Source organism: Alligator mississippiensis, chromosome 3 (genome assembly GCF_030867095.1).
Source record: "Alligator mississippiensis isolate rAllMis1 chromosome 3, rAllMis1, whole genome shotgun sequence".
In the NCBI taxonomy this organism is placed as follows: Eukaryota; Metazoa; Chordata; order Crocodylia; family Alligatoridae; genus Alligator; species Alligator mississippiensis.
The window spans coordinates 254,860,143-254,884,250 of NC_081826.1; the positions used below are offsets into that span (position 1 = coordinate 254,860,143).

At 42.2% G+C, this 24,108-nt stretch overlaps 1 long non-coding RNA gene across 2 annotated transcripts in view; it reads left to right on the plus strand.

Annotated features, from left to right (window-relative positions):
* The window catches only part of LOC132249604 (uncharacterized), a 99,790-nt gene that overhangs the window by 52,674 nt on the left and 23,008 nt on the right, over positions 1 to 24,108 (plus strand). The window contains exon 3 of one of the 2 annotated variants that reach the window (XR_009461114.1): positions 9,618 to 10,454. The exons of the other annotated variant lie outside the window; for it this stretch is intronic. This is a non-coding gene — a long non-coding RNA (uncharacterized LOC132249604). Of the gene's footprint in view, positions 1 to 9,617; positions 10,455 to 24,108 lie in introns of those variants that run through there. 2 annotated transcript variants of the gene reach the window in all.

The window sequence follows — 24,108 nt, forward strand, 5'->3', positions numbered from 1 at the left end:
GAAGTAGGTGACTGTGGGCTCAGCTGCTCCTATGTGGGATCATTACTATGCAGAAGTCTGCCAGGTGTTTATTAGTCCTGCTGTACTGAGACTGTCCCAGAGTCACTGTTTTACCATGACTTTCCTATGAGTAGGAGTGCTATACTGAAATGGTAATCCAAAGTTTCTGTATGCTGAAGGGTCTATCAGAGGCACATAGAATAGTTACACAGAGAAAGTGTTTTTTAAGCTTTCTGCATAGGAGAGAAGTCACAGCAGGACATGGCTTGCTCTGTTTTCTTTTTTTCTAGAGTTCTTCAAGCACATAAAGCTGCAATTTTTCTGTGAACAGACCACAACTGATAGCAGACTAGTAAGTACAGAAAAATCTCTGGTCCAGATCCTGAGTTTGGATATAGGTGGCTGACAGTTTTCATTGAGCTTCATGGGAGCCCGGTACACATATTACAGGGCTATAGATGGTTGTTTTACTTCTGCATGCATTTGGCTGTAGATGGTATTTTACTTCTGTATGCATTTACAAGAACAGCCAGGAAATGTGACTCTTGTTAACATCAGTTGTAGCTTTCTGATACCTCCTTTGTCAGTTAAGGTACTGTCATGGAAACACACGCAGCATACTTTTGGGTCAGGTCAGCAGAAGCTTTTATTCAAAAGAAACTACAGCTGTAGGGGGGATTCCAAAGTGACATGGATTTCCCAAGCACTTGGAAGGGGTTCCCCCCCAAGAGCAAAATCAGGAGGCTTATATACTTTTTAACAGTTCCTTACGACTCACGTGATCATATAGTGAAATTAGCTAGAAAAGCAGCTATAAACATTACTTCATTACTTCTTTGCTGTTATCAGGATGAGAATTATGGAGGAGACAAGGGAGAAATATCACTCCCTGCCTGCACATGGAAATCAGAATTGTACATACTTTTTGCTATCTTCAAGGCCATGGTGAGCGAAGCAGTTGCAGAGGAGTTGCAAAGAACAAACACTTTCCCTTATCTGTTCTACTGTACAGGGCCAGCAATTCTCCACAAAGCGGTTATGTCATCTTATAACTCAAATGATCAAAGTTTAAGGCATTTATTTTTTTTCTGATTCCACAGTACCTTTCTGCCTTGCTCTGTCTAACACAATAATGTAGAGTGGTACCAACTCAAAACATAAAGCAGAGTACACAGGCTTTCAGTCTATATTTGAGGAAGAAACCTTTATTGTGTCACTAGATTGGTTTGCTGCAAATTGTGAAAGTTGTTCCCTACTTATTCTCATCCCAAAGGCAAAAATTTTTGGAAAGGCTGAATCTTGTGGGTTTAGCCATTTTTGAGTCACATTCATCTGAAAACAAAGTTTCTTGTGTCCTTCATACACTCCTATTAAAATTGTAGTCAGTAACTTAGGGTACATCTAGAGCATATGACCAGCATTCACAGAAAGGAATGTTTTCAAGTACCACCTGGCTGCATGCTCCGGCTTCCACTCAGACTTGCCAAATGTGGCAAGGAAGCTGTTCTGGGACACCTCTTAAGACTGCTTGAAAATAGATCAGAGGTAGAGGTCTTCAAAATGGCCATGAGGGGCTTACCACCACTTTCAGGATTTGGCCTGTGTGGGTGGGAAAGACCAATGGATTCATGCCACGTGTCAGGGGTTGTTGAGATGGAATTAAAGTGTGTGAAGTCTGAGATGCTGACACAAGTGCATTGAAAGGTTTATCTTATAATTTAGAAAAAATGGTTTCCTGTATGGGACTCTATTACATGCATGCGTACATAATACTTAAACAGGCATATATCAGATACATGAGTGGATTATAGATTGCATGTGCATTTGTAGAAGCTGGGACTAAATATCTATCCCTGTTTGACTTCTGTTGTATGCCAGTCCACTCTAGAGGGCTTGCATGGCTTTGCAAAACAAAAAGAGCAGAAATACAGTCTTGGCTTCTGGAAAAAAATGATATGGGGACTTCAAAACAATTATTCATAGTTTCAGTAGTTGTTTTGGTGGGAGATCAGTAGAAACATATTATTGAATTGACCAAAAAGTAGGCAGATCATAAAGAACATGATTTCTCTGACCTCAGTGCAGATATTAACCATAGACATTTTTATGCTAGGGAACTCCTTCTTTCTCATCCATTCTGTGGTGCTCTGTCAAAAATATCTAGAGCTAGATGAAGTATAAAATTAGTCTACTGCTGTTGCTACAGTTCACAAGAAAGACAAGTTTGCATCTAGTGAAAGGGTTAAAAAAAGGAAAAATATATAATTAAATATTATGTGTGGCAACAAAAGACTTAAGATTAGGGTGAGGTAATTCTAGGCAAAAATAACACGTGGATATCCAGATCTGGTTGCTATTAGGCATCATCCAGAATAACTAATGCCAAGCTTAGGCAACCAAATCTGTCCAGATTTTAGGCCTCTTCAAAAATCAAAGTTTACCTGTCTTCTACACTAAAATAGCATCATGCAATAGACACTGCAGCACCCTGCATATGGGGAATAGGTTATGGTTTCTATTAAAACTACTATTTTCATTATTGATGCACGTGCAAAGCACACATTCCTTGCACAGTTTGTCATTTGAAGTTAAGGAAGTATACAGTAGTCCATGTATGAAAATAGAAAATAAATCTATAAGCTGTGGACTTTTTAATAGACTAATACTGCACCTGTATCCATTTGTCTTCAAATAAGCCCTTGTCAGGTAACATTTGAAAAGTAATCTGCTCTAAGATGGTTATGAGGCAAATCTAGTTTGTATTGTAAAATGTAATCTATAGTCCAGTGGTTTGAAATACTCATTTTTGGAAGGCTAAGATAAATCAGTGACATCTTAATACATGCCTTGTAGATTTTTTTGCCCAGGTTGGCACCAAGCACGCATATATTCAGATTACTATAAATTTAATATACTCTGTTGAGTTGCATATTTTTTCCAGGACTGAGACAAATGTCACACCCTATGGAGTATATATATTAAAAAACCATAGTCCTTTTTTCTTTTCCTTTTTTTTTTTTTTTTTTTTTACAGGTATTAGGCACTGCCTTGTATACTGACTGAGACAGACAAGGCAAAATAACCTGAGCACAGGAAAAGGCTGTGTTAGTGTTGTTACTATAAAATGTAAATGCAAACATAACCCCCAGGGCTGGTTTCACACCTTTTCTGATATTTTCTGGAAATTGATTTACTAAAGCAAGACTTATTTTAAAAAACAGAATTATTTAATGTTTGATAGAACCTTTTCTACCTAGAAGCATCTTGAAAAGGAGTATCGGCACAAGTGGTTTTGAATGTTTTTAACACAATGTATATAATCTTTGCCATAAGGATGCTGAAGTCTTTTTCTGCTATATTTTTTTCATCCAACAAGAATTTGGTTTTATTTTTAGGTCTTTGCAATGATTTCTGAGCCTGTTTTTAGAGAGTAGCTGCCTGTAATATCTAGAAATCTGGTCTTGCTGGCATGCTGTGTATTCAGAATGTGGATTGAGATATATTTTTACTTTGTTTCATATTTAGACATTATCTTTTATAATGAGATTGTGTAGTATATGTGGCAGTGTTTTATTCTGGCATGAACTAAAACATATAGGCTAGATTAACTATATATGGTCCATGTTGCTCAATGTATGTCTACTCATGTCCCAAGCCTCCCTATGTGCATTGTATTTGTACGTATGAATGCACATGCACACAACCCCCTTAAGTTTATAATAGAGTTTTAGTTTAGGAAAATGTTGTGCTCTAAATTTCCAAATTTTTTAGGTGAAAGCCAGGTGCCATTGAAGTCAAATGGGAACTTAACCCTTCATCTATAGAAGTTGTCTACTACAGTTATTGTTAGGGAGTCTGTAGTTTTTTTTATAATGATACTTGAAGATCCAGAATGACTTGTGTAGATTTCTTAAAACTCCTCTAATTACAGAGAAACAGGTTCAAGTGATAAAAACAATCCTCTTCCAGTGTTTTCCCTTAACAGTGCTAATCTGCCAATTAATTTTTCATAGGCATTACCACTATTATAATGAGATTTTTGCATTTTTTTAGGACCTTGATTATTAGGTATTTGATTTTGTGCAGGATTTTCTGAAAGGGAAAGTAAAAATCTTAATTAAAGTCCCAGGCTTTCATAATTGGTTAAGTTTAACTTGTTTTTACACTACACTTTTAGAATTATTCTGAGAATTTGGTTAAAAAGTTATAGAACAGACAATGTTTTAGGGTTGTTGATTGTAGCCATGTTGTTCTAAGGACATAGGCAGACAAGGTTCTTTGGGTAGATGTGGTATCTTTTATTAGACCAACTAAATAGTTGGAAAAATTGTTCTTTCAAGCTTTTGGGCACAAACACACTTCTTCAGGCATAGGGAGAGTTTGCTGGTGTAATGTGTGCTCTCCTGAGTAGAATAAAAGCAGTTCTATTCTTACATTCTATTCATTACACCAGCAAACTCTCCCTATGCCTGAAGAAGGGTGTTTGTGCCCAAAAGCTTGCAAAGAACAATTTTTCTAACTATTTAGTTGGTCTAATAAAAGATACCACATCTACCCAAAGAACCTTGTCTGCCTAGAACAAGCAATAAAATTTAATAGATCATGTATATAAAGCTACACTTTATGCAATCTGCTTTACTGACAGTGTTTTTTTAGAGGGCTTGTGAGATTTTTTCTCTCATTGTATTTTGTTGTTAATTTCTGGGATGGTTTAGATCAGGATATTCCTGTTTAAGCAGAGGTAGGACTAGATAACTTCCTGAAGTCCCTTCCAGCCTCCTCCCCACCCTCTGATTTTGTATCTAGTCATGTACTTCCCAACATTTAAAGGACTGGGTTGTGTAGTCAAACAGGGATTCACTATGTTAAAGCCCCTATTCAATAAAGTATGAAAGCAGATGTGATCCTTGAGGATCTAGCTGAACATAAACATAGATGATGAGAACTTTGGATGGGTATTAGTTGCTTCTCCCCACACCCCAAATTAAGGATTGCATTAATAATAAACACTAAGACTGGAACAGCAGCTGATTTATCTCACTTTATTAAATGTGGACACAATTATTGGTACAAAATTGCTTCCTTTAAACAGTATTTTTTTAAAACATGAGTTGAAAGAGTTACTTGCTTTCTGAAAAAATTAGTCATCTTTACCTTGGATTGTATAAAACAAGCTCTTTTGCAATATCTGTAAGTCATCAATTCTGTTCCGATATACGTGTAAAATCATACAGCATTTGAGCTGATTGTCCTATAGTGGATTGAAATACAACATAGAGCACAGCAACAACATTCACAGCTTTGGTTGTCAATATCAAGGAAATCATTTTCTATCAGCTTCCCCATTTTGAAAGAGTTTGATTTGGTTGAATGAACTGAGCAATAGCTCTGAGCTGGGTTCGCTAATCTCTCTGTAAGTAGACGGTTGGCTTGCAACAAAAGAAGCTGAGTAGCCAGTTGATTGTGGCTCAAACTGTAACCTCAGAATTGTATTTCTATTACATTTGGAGTTTATGACAGCTTCCAAAATTTGCCTTCATATTCAAACACTACATTGTAAAATCAATTATTTGGAGGTTGATGTAGCTCTGAGATTCCTTTGTTAAAGCTGGGATTATTGTGTACATTTGTTTCTTAACAGAATCCAGAGTAGGTGCCTGCACCACCTCTGGGGGGAGTCTATTCCAGGCCCTGGGGACTCGGACAGTAAAGAAGTTTTTCCTTATGTTCAGCCTAAAATGGTCTTCCAAGAGTTTGTGACCATTGGCCCTTGTCTCCCCATGGGGTGCCCTGGTGAGCAGACATTCTCCCAGTTCCTTGTGCACACCCCTTATATATTTATAGGTTGCCACCAAGTCCCAAGTGCCCCCTGAGCCTATGTTTTTCCAGGCCGAAGAGTCCCATGTCTCTCAGCCCCTCCTCATAAGGCCTGCTCTCTTGTCCTCCAAATATTCATGTGTCTCTCCTCTGGACTCTCTCAAGCTTCTCCACATCCTTTCTGAATTGCGGAGCCCAGAACTGAACACAGTATTCCAGCTGTGGTCTCACCAATTAAAATTGTAGTCAATAAACTTATATACCAGTAAGGAGGACTTTACGTTTGGTTTCATGAATCATGGAGCTAAAAACCCACAAATAAGCAAAGAGGGAAGTGACCAGGATAAAGGCCAAGGAAGAGGAGGCATTACAGGGAAGCGTTAATAAATTATGGGAGAAAAATTAGCAGGGCAATAAGCTAATTTAAGATGTTAATTTACTAATGCCAAAAAACATGCAGAAAGAACTGGAAGTCCTTGTAATTACACAAAATTATGCTGTAATTGAAATAACTGACACTTTGTGGGATAGTTCATACAGTCTAGAATGTTGTCATGGATGGGTATAATTCCTTCAGGAAGGCAAGACAGGGAGAAAAAAGAGGTCCTGCTGCTTTGTACATTAATGATACCTGTACTTGTTCTGACGTATAGACTGAAGTGTGAGGTGAGTGTTTTTTTAAATCTTTTGGTTAAAGTAAATGGGGTAGGGGGGGAAGCAAAGCTGATGCATGGTGGTTGTCCATAATAAACTACAAATCCAGGAGGAAGGAGTAGACAAAGCTTTTTTTTTTAAATAACTATTCAAGGCACCCAAAGCATAGGACCTGCTGTTTGTGAGGGACTTTAATTATCAAGACAGGTGTCCCTCATTTACTCCAACTGTCCATCTACTGCAGTAGATGGACAGTTGGAGTAAATGAGGGACAACCTTTTGATACTGATGGTGGAGAAAACAACTGAGGGAAGTTCTTTGTGATCCATTGCTTATGAATAGGGAGAAATTGATTGAGAATCTGAATTGATTCTTGAATGACAGTAAACATGAAACAATAGAGTTCATGATCCTAAGGAATGAAAGAAAGACGAGCAGAAAAATAAAAGCATTCGATTTCAGAAAAGGAGATGCTTACAAATTCAGAGAACTAGTAAGCAGGTAAGATGAGGTAAGAGATTCCATTGGAGATAAGAGAAAAAGGAGTCCAGAAGGGATGATTGTACCTTGAACAGACAATATTAGAGGCACAAGAAGTTACCTAGAAAATCTGGATGTTTTCAGAGTAGCAGCACTGGGAAATAGTCATTGTTGAGAACTCAAGGAATAGGCCGATATAATTAGAGAGACATTGGCTACTATCTTCTAGAAATGATGGAGGTCAATGAGTGAGATCCCAGACAACTGGAAAAGGACAAATATAGTACAATTCCATAAAAATGGGAACAAGAGACCAAGACCTGTCAATCTGATAGCAATATCCAAATAGATACCGGAGCATATCATCAAGGAACCTGTAGCTAAGTATCTGTTATTAGTACAGTGTTTAGATTTATGTCCCAAATAAGCTGAGAGTGGCTTACAATAAGGCTAGGGACAGAAATGATACATAAACTGGTTTAAGTGATCAGAAACGGTTCCACTAGGAGGAATGCCTTACTGCACTTGGTGGTGGCTACAGGGGATGACCTGGTAAGGGAGCTGCAGATTCATGGTCACCTTGGGGACAGTGATCACCAATCAACTGAATTTACCATACAATGTAGGGTGGGTAAGATAACTAGTAGGGTGGAAGTGCTTGACTTTAAGAAAGCTAACTTCAGTGTGCTTAGGAGTTTAGTCAATGACGCATTGCAGGATAGAAGTATTGGTGAGATGGGAGTCCAGGAAGGGTGGTTGTTCCTAAAGGAAGCAATCTTTCGGGCGCAGAGGAAGACCATCCCAGTACAAGGGAAAAGTGGGAAAGGAGCCAAAAAACTTCCTTGGCTAAACAGGGAAATCCAGGGGAGCCTAAGGGCAAAAAAGAAGGCATATATGTGGTGGAAGCAAGAGGAAGCTACCAAGAAGTAGTATACCTACTTGGCCCGCACTTTCAGGGATGCAGTTAGAAAGGCCAAAGCAACTACAGAGCTGAGGCTGGCAACACAAATTAAGGACAACAAAAAGTCTTTTTTAGGTATGTAGGGAGTAAAAGCAAGGCGCAGGGCAGCCCCCTGAACCCCTACTGAACAAGAAGGAGCAAAAAAGATTAAAGAAGATTTGGATATAGACACAGCTTTATACGTTTTTTCTGCATACCTCAAGGTACCAGGTGGCTCATGAACGCTGAGATGGTGGGGCAGATGGAGTGTCCCATGGGAGCATGGTAGGGTGCCTAGTGTACTCGGTGGTGGACCCAGAAGTAGACCGGAAGCACTTTCGGTCTACTTCTGGGTCCACCTCAGAGTACATGGGGGACCCCCTCCCCCTGCGCCCTGGCTTGGTGACTGATGCCTCCTGGGTCTGGGGGGCACGTAAGGTCCCTGTGCAGCTGATCAGTGAGCCAGGGGTTGCCCCACACTCCTGTGGGATGCTTTATTGGCCCCAGCATCTCAGCATTCACGAGCTGTGCCTGGTACCTCGAGGTATGTAGAAAAAACTTATAAAGCTGTGACTATGGCTGAATCACTGATTCTCTGAATCCAAATTGAATCTTCAGATTCAGATTTGGCTGAATCAAATCAGGACAGTGATCCAAATCAATAAATTGAATCACTGTCCCCCAAAGCAGGCTGAATCCAAATTGAATACGGCCTGCTTTGTAAGCAATACAATGCTCTTGTGAATTTTTTAGGGAATGGTAAAGGGCAACAGTCATTACCACCTCAGACTCTCAATTGAAATCCAACTTGATGGTTACCACGTTATGATCTAATAATTGTTGAGAGATATACGTGAAACGAATGCATGGTCTCACACTCCATACTACTGAAAAGGGGATGTTTCTGTGTCTGTCTGTCCCCCCGTATCAGAAATTGATAACAAACGCACAGCAAATAGCATGTTGGTGGCCATGGGGTGGGTGAATCTGACAAACTGTGCTAAACTTACCTCTTTTGAGACCATATTGACTGGCAAAAGTGGATGGGCAGCCTTAATCCAGTACTGTCTGTGCTCTCTTTTTATTGCTGTCAGCCTAGCAGGTTGAGACCCTGGTTCAGCAAAGCATTTAAGCATATACTTAAGTCAGTTGTGTTTACTTTTGTGCCTGAGATTCCATATACTTTCAAAGAACTATTCCAACCTTAATTTGGTCCCTTTATGTCTACAAAGTCTTTAATTATATGATTGCATCATATTTTTTTCCATTGCACCCCTGCCTCAGTTAATGGTTTGAATAAGTCTGCTCCAGAAATAAATGAGGGTGACGGGAGCTTTTACTTGTTAGACCTCTGTCTCACTTGTTCAAGAAGGTATGCAGTGAATGAGGCAGAGATTTCTGGGAGAGAAAGTGTTGTCTCTTGGTTTAAGAAATGTTGCCTAAAGATGTGTGCTATTCCTGCCTCGGCCACAGAGCTCTTGAGTAAATTGCTTCAAATAGACTTAGGACAAGCATCATTAATTGTGTGTTCCATGTTTTCTGCATGTCCAGAATCTGAGACTCTAGGGCCTGACCTGCAGGAGTGCTGAGTGCTCACAACTGCAACTGAAGTCACTAAGAATTGCACTTTGAGCATAACCACTAGCCCACTTCCATTTTTATGGAGGCTGAATGAGAGAATCTTAAGAAGGTTGACTTCCTCCCCTATCATTTCTCTGTATCACAGAATTGGGATGCCCACAAACGGCCACAGATGGACTTTTGAAGGGAGAAGGAGAAAAGGTGCATTTTGCAGAAGTAACCCCCTCTTCCCATGAGATGTGGGCAATATACAGTGGAAACTTTCCTTCTCATACAGCACCTGTCGCTTGGTGATAGGTAAAATACTGGAATGAATTCCTTTGATACTAATACGAATTGAAAGCTGAGTCATTTGTGACATGAAAAAGACTTCCAGGAAATATTTGGGATTTTACCTATGGTAGTAAGCCATCAATCTCCATACAATACTGGTAACATACAGGGAAACAAATGTAACAGTTTGATGGACTTACTAGAATATTATTAATTTGCAAAAATAAACTCAGTTATTAGAACTCATTTTTTAAACCTTAAATTAGCTATACAACTCTCAGATGAATAGCTCTGTCAGGCACTGAATTAATATTTGGGACCAAATTTTTCTCAAATTAACAATGTTTGAAAATGAAGTTCCTAAAACTTCTTTAATTAAAGTTAAATAATTGAATACTTATAAGTATGTAGTCATGACAAAAGTGTATTGGATCTCTGAATATATGTTGTTCTTTCTTTAGCCTGATAAAACTACTGTTCTTAGACAATACAATAAAATGATTATTTTTACAAAGTCTCCTTATATCCCCTGTAACTTCTGCCCTAATAGCAGAATGACAATTTCAGAACATGGCTCCACGTAAATGTAATTAAAGACAAAAAAAAAAAAGAAAAAGTAATAACTCATGCTTAATAACGCAAGATATATTGTAGTGCTTTCTCTAAAGTATTTCCAAATGATCCAAGCAACATGACTTGAATTATTCTACGACAGGGGTTGTCAACCAAGGGTATGTGTACCCCTGGGGGTACTTGGAAAGGCCCTAGGGTGTACGTGCAGGTGGGTGGGGATGGAGCACTGCCACCCACCATCCCGCGCCACTGCCTCCTAGGAGCAAGGGAGGGGGCAAGGGCAGTGGTGCCCCCTGAGGGCCACACAGGCACTGCCCAGCCGGCTAGATGCAGGGGGAGGGGGAGCTGCCACCGCCACCCACCACCCCATACTTCTGCCACCCCGCGGCCAGCTGCGCGCCCCCACCCCACAGCTCTGTGACTGGCTGCACGACAAACCTCCCCTCCAGCTGCGAGAGGTACACATTAAAAAAGATTGAAAACCCCTGTTCTATGATATTACAGATCTTATGATTAGGATTTTTTTATTGTAAATTTTTGTTTATTACCTTATTTTTATACATTTGTTTTTATATGCCCTTTCTCTAGTATTGATTAATAAAGCAAAGCTTTGAGTGGTTAAAAAAGGTTAAGGCTTCAAGAGGGCGTCCCCAGTATGCTGAACTGTGGTATGTCATGGACAGCCAGTAGGTGAAATTGAGCAGTCTTGTGCATGTGCAAGGCAACTTGCATGGTGGTCTTTCTGTGAAAGAATTAGTAGAAGCTGAAAACTTCTTTTTAATACTTCTCCCGGCTCTATTCCTTTGTACAAAGATTTTCCTCCCTCCCCAAACAATAACAACAAAAACAACAAACAAAAACTTTCATAGCTAACAAATGTATCTTTTAGTTTTTGAATGCAGGTATATTCCCATAGAACAAATGGCTGTTTAGGCATTTCTAGGCAGGAAATATGACATCAATGAACATGGAGTCGCTGCTCAGAGCTGTTCTTCTGGCCACTGATGCTTATCCCATCCTGTGTTGGTGGCACTATATCCTTTCCTAATTTGCGAGAATTGTCATGCTGTGGCATAAATGTCAAGTCTTCATAGATTTGGAGGCAGCCAGCATTACACTTCAGTACTACTAACGCATACTGATACATATTTGTGCCTGTTGAAATTTACAGTACATTACTTGCATTAAAAGAACATGGCCTTTCTGGCCTCTTCATTTCAATGTGCAGTACGGGGGAGTTTCAGCACACAGAGGCAGGAGAATAAGGGTCAGGGAATCTTTCAAAAGCTCTTTAAAAGATATTTGCTGTAGAGCAACATAGGGAATCATTTGGTTTAGCTTATGGAATTTACTGCTGTTTTTTCTGTGCCGTCTCACCTTACATTTAACTGAAATTCTCCAGAAAATTGCGCTGTTAATAGTTCAGCCAATTGGAGACTAGTGGTTAAGTAAAAACCGAGGGTGCAGTGTGTCTAGTGCAGTTTTCTTTGTAGCTTTGCCTCAGTCTGTACTTGTGCTGTACCATTGCATATCTGCTGCAGTCTAGATATTTGCCCCAGAATTCCAGCAATAGAATGGCTTCCTGGAACAGCAGCATGAAAGATTTTGAAATTGTCTGGACAGTACTGCACGCCCTGCGTTTAGCTCGTCTCATCCTTCCAGCTTTTCAAGCCTAGAAAGGACACAAACAAGAGGTAGGATTTATTTAATCTTCTTGTCTAACTCCAAATCCTAACTAGGCACCTCAGGTAAGACAAAACTATTTGAAATTCTTTATTTAGTAGTAGAAGCCAGAGCCAAAGCTAAAGTAGATTTCATACTTGTTCACAGAATATCTAAGGGTTTAAAAGGTGATGACTTACCTTGTTAAATGTATTGAACTACCACAAGACTGAACCTTCCAGCTCTCTTAACTACCAGGAAGGAAGCTTTAGGTCTGTGCTCCTGATGTACATACAGACCCAGAACTAAAGGATGGTCAATAAGGATGTTGATGTTTACCAGGGGGACAAGGGAGGATAGATACTGAGGGGGGCACTTAAGCTGGGGGAGAATGATTAATCTTCATCACAAGATTCTGAAAGAATTGTTATATAAAATTGCAGGGACAATGGTGGGTACTCTTAATTAATCTATTTAGTGAGGGACTGTGCAATCTGGTTGTAAAACAGGGCATGTTAGTGCTAATAATGAAGAAGGGGGAGAAAAGTGATTAAGGCTACTACAGCTCTGTTAGATTGACCTCTGTAATATGCAAGGCTTGGGAGCAAATTTTACAAGAAAGGATCGTTAAATATGTATAGTTAAATGGATAATTAGATATAATGCAACATAGGTTTACCAAAGATAGATCATTACAGATTGATTTGTCACTTTTCTTTGTCTAAATATGACTTTCAGTAAACCAATTGATATTGTTGGCTACAAATGTCCAACTCGGGATCCTTAAAATTCTAGTTTATTAGGCAGATTGAAACACTGTAATCATAAACCTTGGGGCTGGTCCCCCCCCCCCCACACACACACACACACAGTAGCAGGCTACAGAGTCAGGTATACCTATCCTACAAGCGCTGGAGTCTGCCGTCGATGGCCAGTCGAGGCTTCTTTCAGCGTGGTGTTATCCTCCAGAAGGGGGTCGCCGGCTGGTCCTTCTGGCTGGACAGGTCTGGTCAAGTTGGAGATGAAGATCAAGAGGGCGCCACTGAGGGTCACTTTTCACTGCCTTTTATCTGTCCCTGGCAGACTTTGGTGACTCCCCAGTTTTCAGGTTTGCCCAATCCAGGGGTCATTGACCCTCGTGGGACTTCCCCCCCGCCCTCGGTGGCTACTGGATGGCATCTGTCAGCCCCAGGGGTCGTCCGCATGTACGTGCAGGTTTGGGAGTCCATTTATGAATTTAGAATAGGGCTCTGGGAGCGGTTGATCTGGAGATATTCAGCCCAAAAGCTGGTCTCTGGAGTTGATTAACTCAGGCCAGGGCTTCTAGCCTTTGATCAGTGACGTTTAGAGATTTCCCGGTTGTTACATTGTCTTCTATTGAGTTCTTCCCTTGGTTGATCTGCAGCTTCCCAGGTGTTAATTGCTGTGTGCTACCTTGTTACACATTCAATCACTGATTCACTCCGTCTTTCAGGGGCCAGCCTGATACAGAGAAGGACAGTTTGATTCCTGCCCTTGTTAACATTGTTACAATGTATAACTTACTAAAACACATTTAGTTGAAAGTTGAAAGGTGAGGAGTATAAAATATAAGCTACAAATGCCATGGCACACAAATAGATAAAAATACCAAACTACAAGGGGAGACACAAAATGCACACATACAAATTTTAAAACACAATTCCTTATCTTAAAGTGAAAGAAAGAGGAAGGAAGAAAGGTAGAAAAAGAGAAACATATCCAAAGAAGGGAGAGCAAATGCAGGCAAGAGGAAAAGGGGGCTTTCTGCTACATTATGGTATCACATGAAGAATGATTGGCCAAGATAAAATAGGATTAATGGTGGAATTAAGACTAGGAAGGAATCAGCAGGAGTGGAGACAACACTGGTAGTGTTCAAGGGAGAGGTATCAAGCTGGAGGAAGGTTATTAGTGAAGATTCTTAAGGTCCAGTCTTGGACGCAGGCTTGTTTAATATTTTCATGAATGACTAACAGAGATGGGAGTGCAGATGAATTACTAATGATGAAGTTTGGAGGCATTATCAATGCAGAAGAGGCTTGCAACATCCTACAGAAAGAATCAGATGACTTTACGGTCATCATTACACAGACTCCATCCAGTTAATGGACACACCAAATTTCAAAACAGGCCAGAAAAACAGCTATATACTATCTGCAGGTCAAGGAACTGAATACCTTGTTATGCACCGTATGTATCATTATACACTGCTAACACAGAGACCTGCCTGATTCTCAGATATCTCTGTCAGGTGAAGAGAGACAGAAGCAAACTTAGGCACTGAACATAGAAAATTGTGGCAGAAATGGACAGAATGAAACAAAGAATTTCTCTAAGCTTATACAGGGTTTGAAAGACAAACTAAGAATTTCCTTTTATGCTTCAACAGATATTGCTACATTACACTCCAAGGACATGGTTAGGTTATAAGAAAACTTGATTAAACCTGTAATACTACATTGTAGAACCAACACAGCAAAGAAGTTCCTAAAAGGATTTCTCACCTTGTGGAAGGCTTCTTGAGTCAAAAGAACACAGTCTCCCCATGTCAGCAAATCACCTACATTGGTTCTTGAGCTCAGACCATTTCACTTTCTGCACAAAAAGCACTGGATACTCTAGAGTAGGCATGCCATATTAAAACACACAATAGTCTGACCATCATTAAAGAAACCCACCCTGGATGCCTCTGACCTGGCTATTGTTCAGCATCAAAATCCCACATTCCTGAGCAAAGACATGAGAAGTTGCCAAGAGTTTTTAAAAAATCCTCTGGCCACAGGAAATATCCAAGGTCTGGTACAACTTGGATTCAGTTGAGGATGAGAATCAACATCTGTTTTGTTGGTGGGGACCAGACATCTATTTGCATCTTCCTGGATCTCCCTGATGCATTCTGACAGTTAATCCCAAAATGCATGGCTGAAGAAAGTGGGAGGACATCTAAGAATGCTTTAAAATGGGTTGACTCTCCACTGAAGGGATGGATGAGGAAACACTACACTTCAACATTAAACTCCTCATTTGTGGGACCCTGCAAGGACTAATTATTCTCTCTAGCTCTATTTAAACATCTATGTTCAGCCCCTAGGAGAAATAGAAAGACATTGAGGACTCAAGTACCAACAACATGCTGACAATGCACTTCTCTATTTATCGTGTGCAACACCTGAGAACACTTAAACTCATCTAGTGCTTGCCCATGATCAGCACATTCATACTGAACATCTAGTTAAAGTTGAAATAAAGCAAAATGGAGATTATGCCAATTTTCAGAAGAAAGCACTTGGAAGAGTTTGCAGCCCTAGCATACTGTCCTTTTGCCTGAAGATATTTACCCAAATTGTTCAATTCAGTCTGCAGTTTAGGCATACTCCTTGCTTCATGATTACATTAAGCTTAACAGTGCAGTTCTGTCACTTTTGGCATCCTCAGAAACCACATCCCAACCTGACAATCAATGACAAACACATCTTCGCTGATTTCCAGCTGGATTACATCTATGCAGTATACCTGGACATGAAGCCATCAGGTGTCCTTGGGGGAAAACTTTACAAGCACAGTGCTCCTTCAGCATGTCAGCAATGCACAAGCACATCAAATCTAACCTCTGCTCACTATACTGATACCTGAATAATTGTAGGCTGTTGGGCTGGATTCACAGACTTGGTCCTTATCTTCAAGGTACTCTTTGATTTAGAAGACCAGATTGCCTAGGGTTCTGGAGTCAGGACTGAAATCAACAGTTATACTTCTCAAGCATAATGGAGCTGGCACCGTAAAGATAGAGTTTCTCAGCATTGGATCCAAAACTGCAGAACAAACTTCCACACCATCTAGAAACCCCACAAACCTCTGCTACTTCTGCTCAAAGCACAGGGCATACTTTTCTACTTTGTCTTTACTAATGCAAAGTCAACTCAGAGTATAGATCTAGAGATTAAATTTAAAAATTTGCACCCAACATCCTACTGGAAGAAGAGACACAATGAACTATGACACCACACTGCTTAATAACATGCTGTAAAAAATGCATATGGTGGCAAGGTGTGTATGAAAACCATAAGGCCTTCTGGGATCTGAAAGGAATTGAGAGAAGAAGAAAAACTCCCAGAAAGACTTTCATGAGCCCATAAGTGCCAGTATAGTTTCTTAGGCCATGATAAATTCTCATGGCTTGCATTTTTAATTCTGCAATAAAGATTTCTACAGGAGCTCTTAGAAAAATACTTGTGTGATGTCTGAAACCAGATGTTGGCGGGTGTTCTGTTTGTACTGTATACAACCAAAGAGACAGACCAGCAACTTATGAAGCTATTGTGGCAGCAAGTGTGGACACCCTTCTTGAAATAAATTGACACTGTATGATTCCAAAGGTTTACTCAGTGGAGAGTGCCTTTTTGGGTCTGCAGCCACAGATTGCAGGGAATCACATTGTTCTCAGTAAGAGACAGATGATTTTTCTGTACCTCTAGTTAATGGATTCTGAGATTGCATTAAATGACCACAACATGACAGTTCTGAGCACCCTCAGAGAAGGAATGAATGTTGTCCTATAGGTGCTGGCACTTTGGACATTTTTTTGTCAGTTATTACAGTTTGATATTGGGAAGTAGCTGGTGGTATCTGAAGTTTGTGACAGTTTGTGCAGGTAATGGCATATGATACTTTTGTGTGTAAAATGGTTAAGCTACCTGAAATCATTGTTTTATATCCCTCAATTCCCTTTCTCCCCTCAACCCCCAAAAAAATCTGAGGAAAAAATGCTAACCACGGGTAAATGTTATCAGATTATTGGGGCATATACATAAATAAGGTAGGTGGGAAGGGATGAAATGAAACCCACATTTTCAAAAATGAAAAATCTTTTAAAATAGATAGTATGAGGATATCTGTTTCCACAAATCAACACTGACACTAATGATATTTCCATTCCCAGGGTGATCCTGACTGGCCTTGACACAAATTAATGAAATTATTTCCTGATTACATAAGTTCAGGGAGACCCAACTCATCTATATGCTCAGCAAGTGCATAAGAATGACAGAATAGGTCATAAGAAGACTGAAAGAACCACGGCAGTATCTGATCAACAATAACAGCCCAAAGACTAATCTAGTAATGAGTCTCTGCCTGCTGTACTTTGTATTACATAGAGAAAACCAGTGCAGCAGCTCCTGCCTACAGTGCCATATTTTCCAGCTGAGAACAGGCAATTATGAAGTTGATTCTTATAAATCAGTAGAAAAGGCATAAAAAGAACCTGATAACAGAGAAAATCAAGAGAGATGGCTTTATTCATCCATATCCCTCTCTTTCTCTTTCTCTCTCATTCATTGTTGAGAAACATGGGGAGGCACTGCCTTGAACAGCAATACTTGATTTTGTCAAAAGTGTGATCACCATTAACTGTAAAGAGCCTTCCACCAGTCCATTAACAGAACGTGGCTAAGGCAGTTCTCATGGTTTTGTGTGCTAGTGTGTAAAGCTTTGAGAGGGCCCTGGCAGGTTTAATGTCCAAGTTCTGTAATCACAAGAGACACAAAATTAACTTTCTAAAGTGGTTCACTCAGGATTTTCAGCAGTTGCTTCTCTCCAGACATGTAGCTGATTACAGTCCTTTAGTTCTGAAGGGAATTTTAGGCATGGGTGACCTATGAACTCTGTTTCCATGGTAATATACTATGGTGAAGGCCATAAAAATAATAAAAGAATAGTGAGAAACTGAGGAAGATTTTCTCAGTGGTTTCATTTCCTCTAGGTTCTGCATGTAGAAAGAAGGTTTTCCCATATTTTAGGCTTGTTAGGTTAGATTAGCATATTTATCACATATATAAGCTAAATACATACACAATCTCAAATGCCTGAATATGTTTAGCTGATAGTTCTGAAAAGATTAATATTAATATTAAAATACGCAGCTAATTTGGATAATGAAAATAATGCAAAATGTTGCTTTTAATAAAATCTACAAATTTGTTCTCTAATTAAAAGATGAGAAAAATACAGGGAGTGGCAAACTATTCCAATGTTAGTAAGGAAGTTCTTTTTATTTCCAGGAATTATTGAAGCAATTTTAGTATTCACAGTAAGCCTTGGATAATATGCAGTGTATACTCTGAACTGTTGGCAGGAAGAGAATTTGGAATTAAACCCTTTTACATTTTGTACAGCACTTGAATAGCTTGTGAAATAACTCTGAGAAGATTAAACATTTTCTGCAAGTAAACTCAAGCTATTTACATATATCATTGCCTTTTTCATTGCCAAAAAGCTCTGCAAAAGAGCACCCAGGAAAGACATAATGGAGTTAATTTCAACTTTGCTTTGTGCCTTTCTGTTCAGAAAAGCACACTGGAAAATTCAATTAGCTATTTTCCCTCAGCAAAAGTAACAATAGCACAAAACCAGGGCCTTGTTCATTATGGCTTTCAAGCTTTTTGATTCTGCTGTTTTGATATTGGGAACAACAATTCAAAAATCATGGATGATGAAATCAATGGTAAACTAGTGTGTTCTTCGAACAGAAAAAATTCAGAATGGCTTTTTTTCCTCTCAATCAGGAAAGATTGCCTTTTTTCTCTACGCCAAACTGTAGCATGTGTATCCCTGGGGGTACACAAGACATCTTGGGGGGGTATGTGGGAGAAATTGTGTAATGGTGGATTTAATTTTCATTATAATAATAATTGGCATTTAAGGGGTTACATTATAAAATCTATGCTGGTAGGGGTGCATGGGCAGCTGGTAAATCTGGAAGGAAGTATGCAGTAAGAAAAATTTTGGGAACCTCTACTCTAGACTACCCAAAAACCAAGTTATTTACTAATATGTGACAGGCATGCCGGTAGCAGCCTGGCTTGCCAGTTCAAAAGGGCTTCGAGTCATTGGTGGGACTTTCCCACCAATCAGGAGGCAATGGAGGTGAGGCTGTCCTGCCCCTGCCTGGGGTAACACGAAGTGCCTGGATCTGGGTGAGGACCCTGCTGTCCCTCACTGTGATTGGTCCTTTTTGCAATCCAGGGGCGGAGCCTCCAGAGGCTATAAAAGAACAGTGTGCCTGGCACATTGACACAGCTGCGAAGGATGGAGAAGAGAGAAGATGGGCTAAAGAAATGCTGGGAAGAGCTGCCCAGCAGGACAACTACAGCGGCCCCAGAAGAGTCTGAAGACCCCGTCTCATCACTGGATGGGGAGCAGTGAGTGGCTGCGTCCCAGCCCTGCTGCTGAGAAGCAAGGTGCAGTACACAGCCTGGTGCACAGGGTGGGACCCTGTAAGCTGTATGAGGCGGCTTGAGTCTCCAGCTCGGCGGCTCACAGGCGGCGCACAGGATCGACCCTGGGAGCCGCATAGGGCAGATCAGGTCTACAGCCGTGGCATGCAGCCAGGGTGGAGCGGTGCAGGTGTCACTGCATGGAGCAGTCCAGGAGTGGACTCGGACCCTGGGAGCTACATGGGGCAGTGCGAGTCCCCATCCCCTGGCAAGTGGTCAGGTCCTTGGTACACGGATGGTGCATGGCATGGTCCATGTGGGACGTGACCCTGAAGCCATATGAGGCAGCTTGGATCTCCCACCCCTGGCATGAGGCCAGGGAGACTCAGTGCAGGCAGCGCTGCACAGTGGATCCAGGAGTGAACCCAGGCCCTGGGAGCTGGATGGGGTGGCTCGGGTGTACAGCCCCTGGCACGAGGCCAGGCATTTGAAGTGCAAGCCTTGCACGGAGGGTCCTGGTTGGAACAGAGACCCTGGTACCTTGCAAGGCAGCTCAGGGCTCTAACCCTGGCAGAAAAGTAAAGCCCTCATGTGTCCCATGGTGCACAGGGCTACCAGTAGCCCTGTGGGCCCAAAGGAAGCCAGAGACAGCTGGAGCCATAGCAAGAAAGGTGGCAACTCATTGAGAGAGAGAGAGAAGGACCCTCCAGCACACCCCCAGAGTCATGTTTTACTAGGGAAAAGGACTCACACAGGGGAGGGGGAATGCCCCCAGGTCAGTAAGTCTGACCATTGCAGGGGAAGCCCAGAGGGACATGGCTCCCCGAGTTTGGAGTTTTAAGTTATTGAGAAATATTTTGGCTGGGCTGGGGGGAAAGCCTATAGGGCACCAGGGGAGCTTCTCCCTTTCCCCTTGCAGCCATGGGAATGCAGTCAAGGCTCCAGAGCAGCCTGGGCCTTAGTATCCCTGTAAAGTTAACCTGAGTTCAAGGGTTGCTGCACCTTATATTTTGTGAGGGGGCGCCATATATGTTGTATGTTTATAGTTATGTAGCTGTGAGTTGATAGAGTTTAAGATTGTGTCATTTATATTGAAATATTAGTTTAATCTTGTGGGGCTGAGTATTTGTTTAACATGAAGGTATAGAAGTATATATGTTAGTATATGAGTCTTCAATGTTTATGTGAATTTAGATTTAAATGGAGTTCAATATTGTATGCTATATTTTGCGTATTGTTATATTTGTAAATTTATAATATGATAGAAGTTAGAGTGTGTGACTTTTAGTACGGCCCAGCTGGAACCCTCCGCTGTAGTATTTATCGTTGATTCACCTGTTTTTCCTAGTGATGTGTGTGTGTGTGTGTGTGTGTGTGTGTGTATGTATATGAGAGAGAGAGAGAGAGAGAGAGAATAGGGTAATAGTCTTATAGAATATGTAAATGTATATATATATGTTTGTGTTTATATGCATATTTATCTCTTAATGTTTTGTAAATATTAATGAACTTGTATATAGTTAAGTTATATAGTGTCCTGGTTTGGCTCTCTATAGGGGAAGGAGGGAAGCTGCATGCAGCCAAGAGCTCCCCCTACTTCTGCCCCCCCACACACACAGTGCACCTGTCCTGCCAACATCTCCCTTCAATTAGAGAAGGGGGTACACCTCCAGGTACACCCGGGTTATACATGGCATATCTGTTTTATGTTCCCCAGTGCTCTCAGGAACACCTTACCTACCTGCTGCCACTTGCACTTCAAAACCCAGAAATGCAGTGGTGAATGCAACACTCTGAGGCTGCATCCACACACACAGGCACATGTGCTTGCAGTAGCTCAAATAGCAGAGGTTCAAATTTGTGCCGGAGATTTGCATCTCAGCACATATGCTTGAATATGCACTTTGGTGTGGGGCAAATTGTGCCACTTGGGGCAAACTGACCCTGCCCAGCTCCTCCCAGTTCTGCAGCTAGGAGGAGCTGGAGGCTGGGCCAGCACCTGTGTATAAAATGTTGCCCTGGTGAGCAGCTGAGGGCTACTTGCCCTAAGGAGCTTCTGAGGCCTGGCCAGTTGATATATGGGGACACTAGCCCCCTGTGCCAGCTGGACTGCTGCAGCAGCCCTGGCCTAGAGTGGCCCCTGCACCCTCTATCCACTGCAGCAGTCTGAGACAGCAGTCTGCAACAGCCCCTGCACCCTTCGACCCCTTGAACCTGCCAGACTTGGATGGGGACTGCACAGCTGCCTGGGCTCTGGTACAGGCACTGCGGCAGAGCCACCTGCACCTCTGGGCAGCTGCCAGTGGACCATGGCTGCACAGTTGGCCTTCATGTGGCACTGCTGCCATGTGTGCCTCCGCCCTGCTATCTGAGCAGCTATTGCCTGGAAGATGTGCTCATTGTGGTGGTCTACTTTGAACTGTTGAAGCATGTCCTCCTGGTTCCAAATGTCCAGGTCAGCCATCTTGTCTGCCCTCCAGCTGGGTCCCTGGTGGTAGCCCTGGGCAGGCTCCTCTGCCTGGGTCCTGCCACTTGCTTCACTAGCAGGAATCCTGGTGTTCTCTGTTTAAAAACTGCAAATTCTCTGATAAAAAAATTCCAAATTCACTTATTAAAATACCCCAAAATCTGGGGTCTTTCACAATTAAAATGAAACGCCGTGTGTGTGTGTGTGTGTGTGTGTGTGTGTGTACACACACATATACAGAGAGAGAGAGATCAGTCAGGCAATGTTTTATTGATATATTTACACTTTTAAAGTAATTTGGAAGCCTGACAGTACCTATATCATCATCATAAAATAAATTTTGAATATCTATATGCTTTGGTGTTTGCTCTTGTTTTTATATCATAGAAAAGTCAGAGCTCCCCCTGCCCCCCTCACTAACCAGGATGTGCGGACAGCTGACTTTGCAGCCATAGCTCCTGCCAGGTCCCATCCTGTCTGGTGGCTGGACATGCAAAGTGAGAGATATGGGGTAGGATATGGGGTTTATAGGATGGGGGTGGGAAGGGGTGTGGGGGTGGGGGCGGGGTTCTTGGATGGGTGTGATGGGGAGGTTTGTAGGGGATGTGGGGTTTGTGGCTAGGTGTGTGAGGGGTGTAGGGGGATGTAGGGTTTGTGGGGGGGGTTGGGGCAGGACTGCCACATGCCCCCCCTACCTCCACATGGTGCACAGCCCCTGGTGCTGGTAACAGCAGCCAGCAGGGCCATTGGGGAACTCATGGCCCACTGCAGGCACAGCCCAGCAGTGGTATGGCACCACCTGAGACCTGGGGGCTGCACATGGCAAACAAAACTGGCCTGGCCTCCTGGTGTGCACCTTCAGACAGGATCAGGACAGCTCCTGCTGCCACCTAGGGCTCCCAGCACTGCACACAGGAGCCATGCACCACTGGGCTGGGCACATGGAAGCCCATCCCAGCCTATCCCAGCTGGGCTGTGCTTGCAGTAGTCCATGAGCACCCCAATGATCTGGCTGGCTGCTGCTGCTGCTACCACTAGGGGCTGTGTGCCACAGGGAGGTGGGGGGGTGGGCATGTGGCACCCCCTCTAATCCCCCACACTTCCCACAAACCCCAAACCCACAACCCCCCCAGAAACCCCACAGTTCCCCTCACCCATAGTCCCTCCCCCCCAGGTCCCTGCTTACCAGTGACAGAGCCTGGGTCTTAGCTGCTGTGGCCAGCCTTGCCCCACTACTACGCAGCATGCTGGAGCAGCAGGGGCACATGGCAGGCATGTGACAGGCATAGAGACACTCAGCCCAGGTGCTAGAGCAATTCCTTGGGGGACCCAGCCTCCAGTTGCCTCTGGGCATGGTCCAGAAGCAAGTCCTGTGCTGCTTTTTTCCAGGGTGTTTTCTTTTGATACTGGGATTTCCCAGTATCAAATTTAGAGCCCACACTGCACTTACAGCGCAAGGAACATTTTTTCATTCGTGGCATGTCTCCTGCGGCATCTCGAACTGCTTTGAGATTCATAGATTCATAGATGTTAGGGTCGGAAGGGACCTCAATAGATCATCGAGTCCGACCCCCTGCATAAGCAGGAAAGAGTGCTGGGACTAGATGACCCCAGCTAGATACTCATCTAACCTCCTCTTGAAGACCCCCAGGGTAGGGGAGAGCACCACCTCCCTTGGGAGCCCGTTCCAGACCTTGGCCACTCGAACTGTGAAGAAGTTCTTCCTAATGTCCAATCTAAATCTGCTCTCTGCTAGCTTGTGGCCATTGTTTCTTGTAACCCCCGGGGGCGCCTTGGTGAATAAATACTCACCAATTCCCTTCTGTGCCCCCGTGATGAACTGCTGCAACAGGCACATGCTCACTTGTCTGGACATGGCCTGAGAGGGCATGTGAACAGAATCAGCTGGGTAGGGTGAGCTTAAGGCCAGAGATGAAGTGCAGGGATACCCTGAGGTTTTCACTTACTACACAATCCTTTCTAGGTGACTAGTAGGATGAGGTAATACCATTCACTACTCACAGAATTGGTTTTGTCCATTTTGGACAGTGATACCAGGAACTAGATTCAATGTTCTGATAGACACAGTATGTTAATCATTAATAATTGCTGTAGTAGACAAACAGAATTACAGAAAAGAGACTAATTTTAGTGTTAGTTTTAGTAAATTTAGTATTGATTTTAGTAAATTTAGTATTATCCTATGCTGTCATATGGCTAGATCAAAAGGACATAGATTTTATGCTGCTAGGACATAAGCAGTTCGACCTACAGGTAAGAGCTGAGGTTGGAAGTGGAGTTGCAGAGTCAAGGGACAAGCTGGGGTCAGAAAATCCACTGTCAGGAGCTGAATATCTTGGAGCAAGGCAGCTCACTCTCCAGATCCAACTGTATTGAACACCCTATAGTGTGTTGTCCTCTGTGTA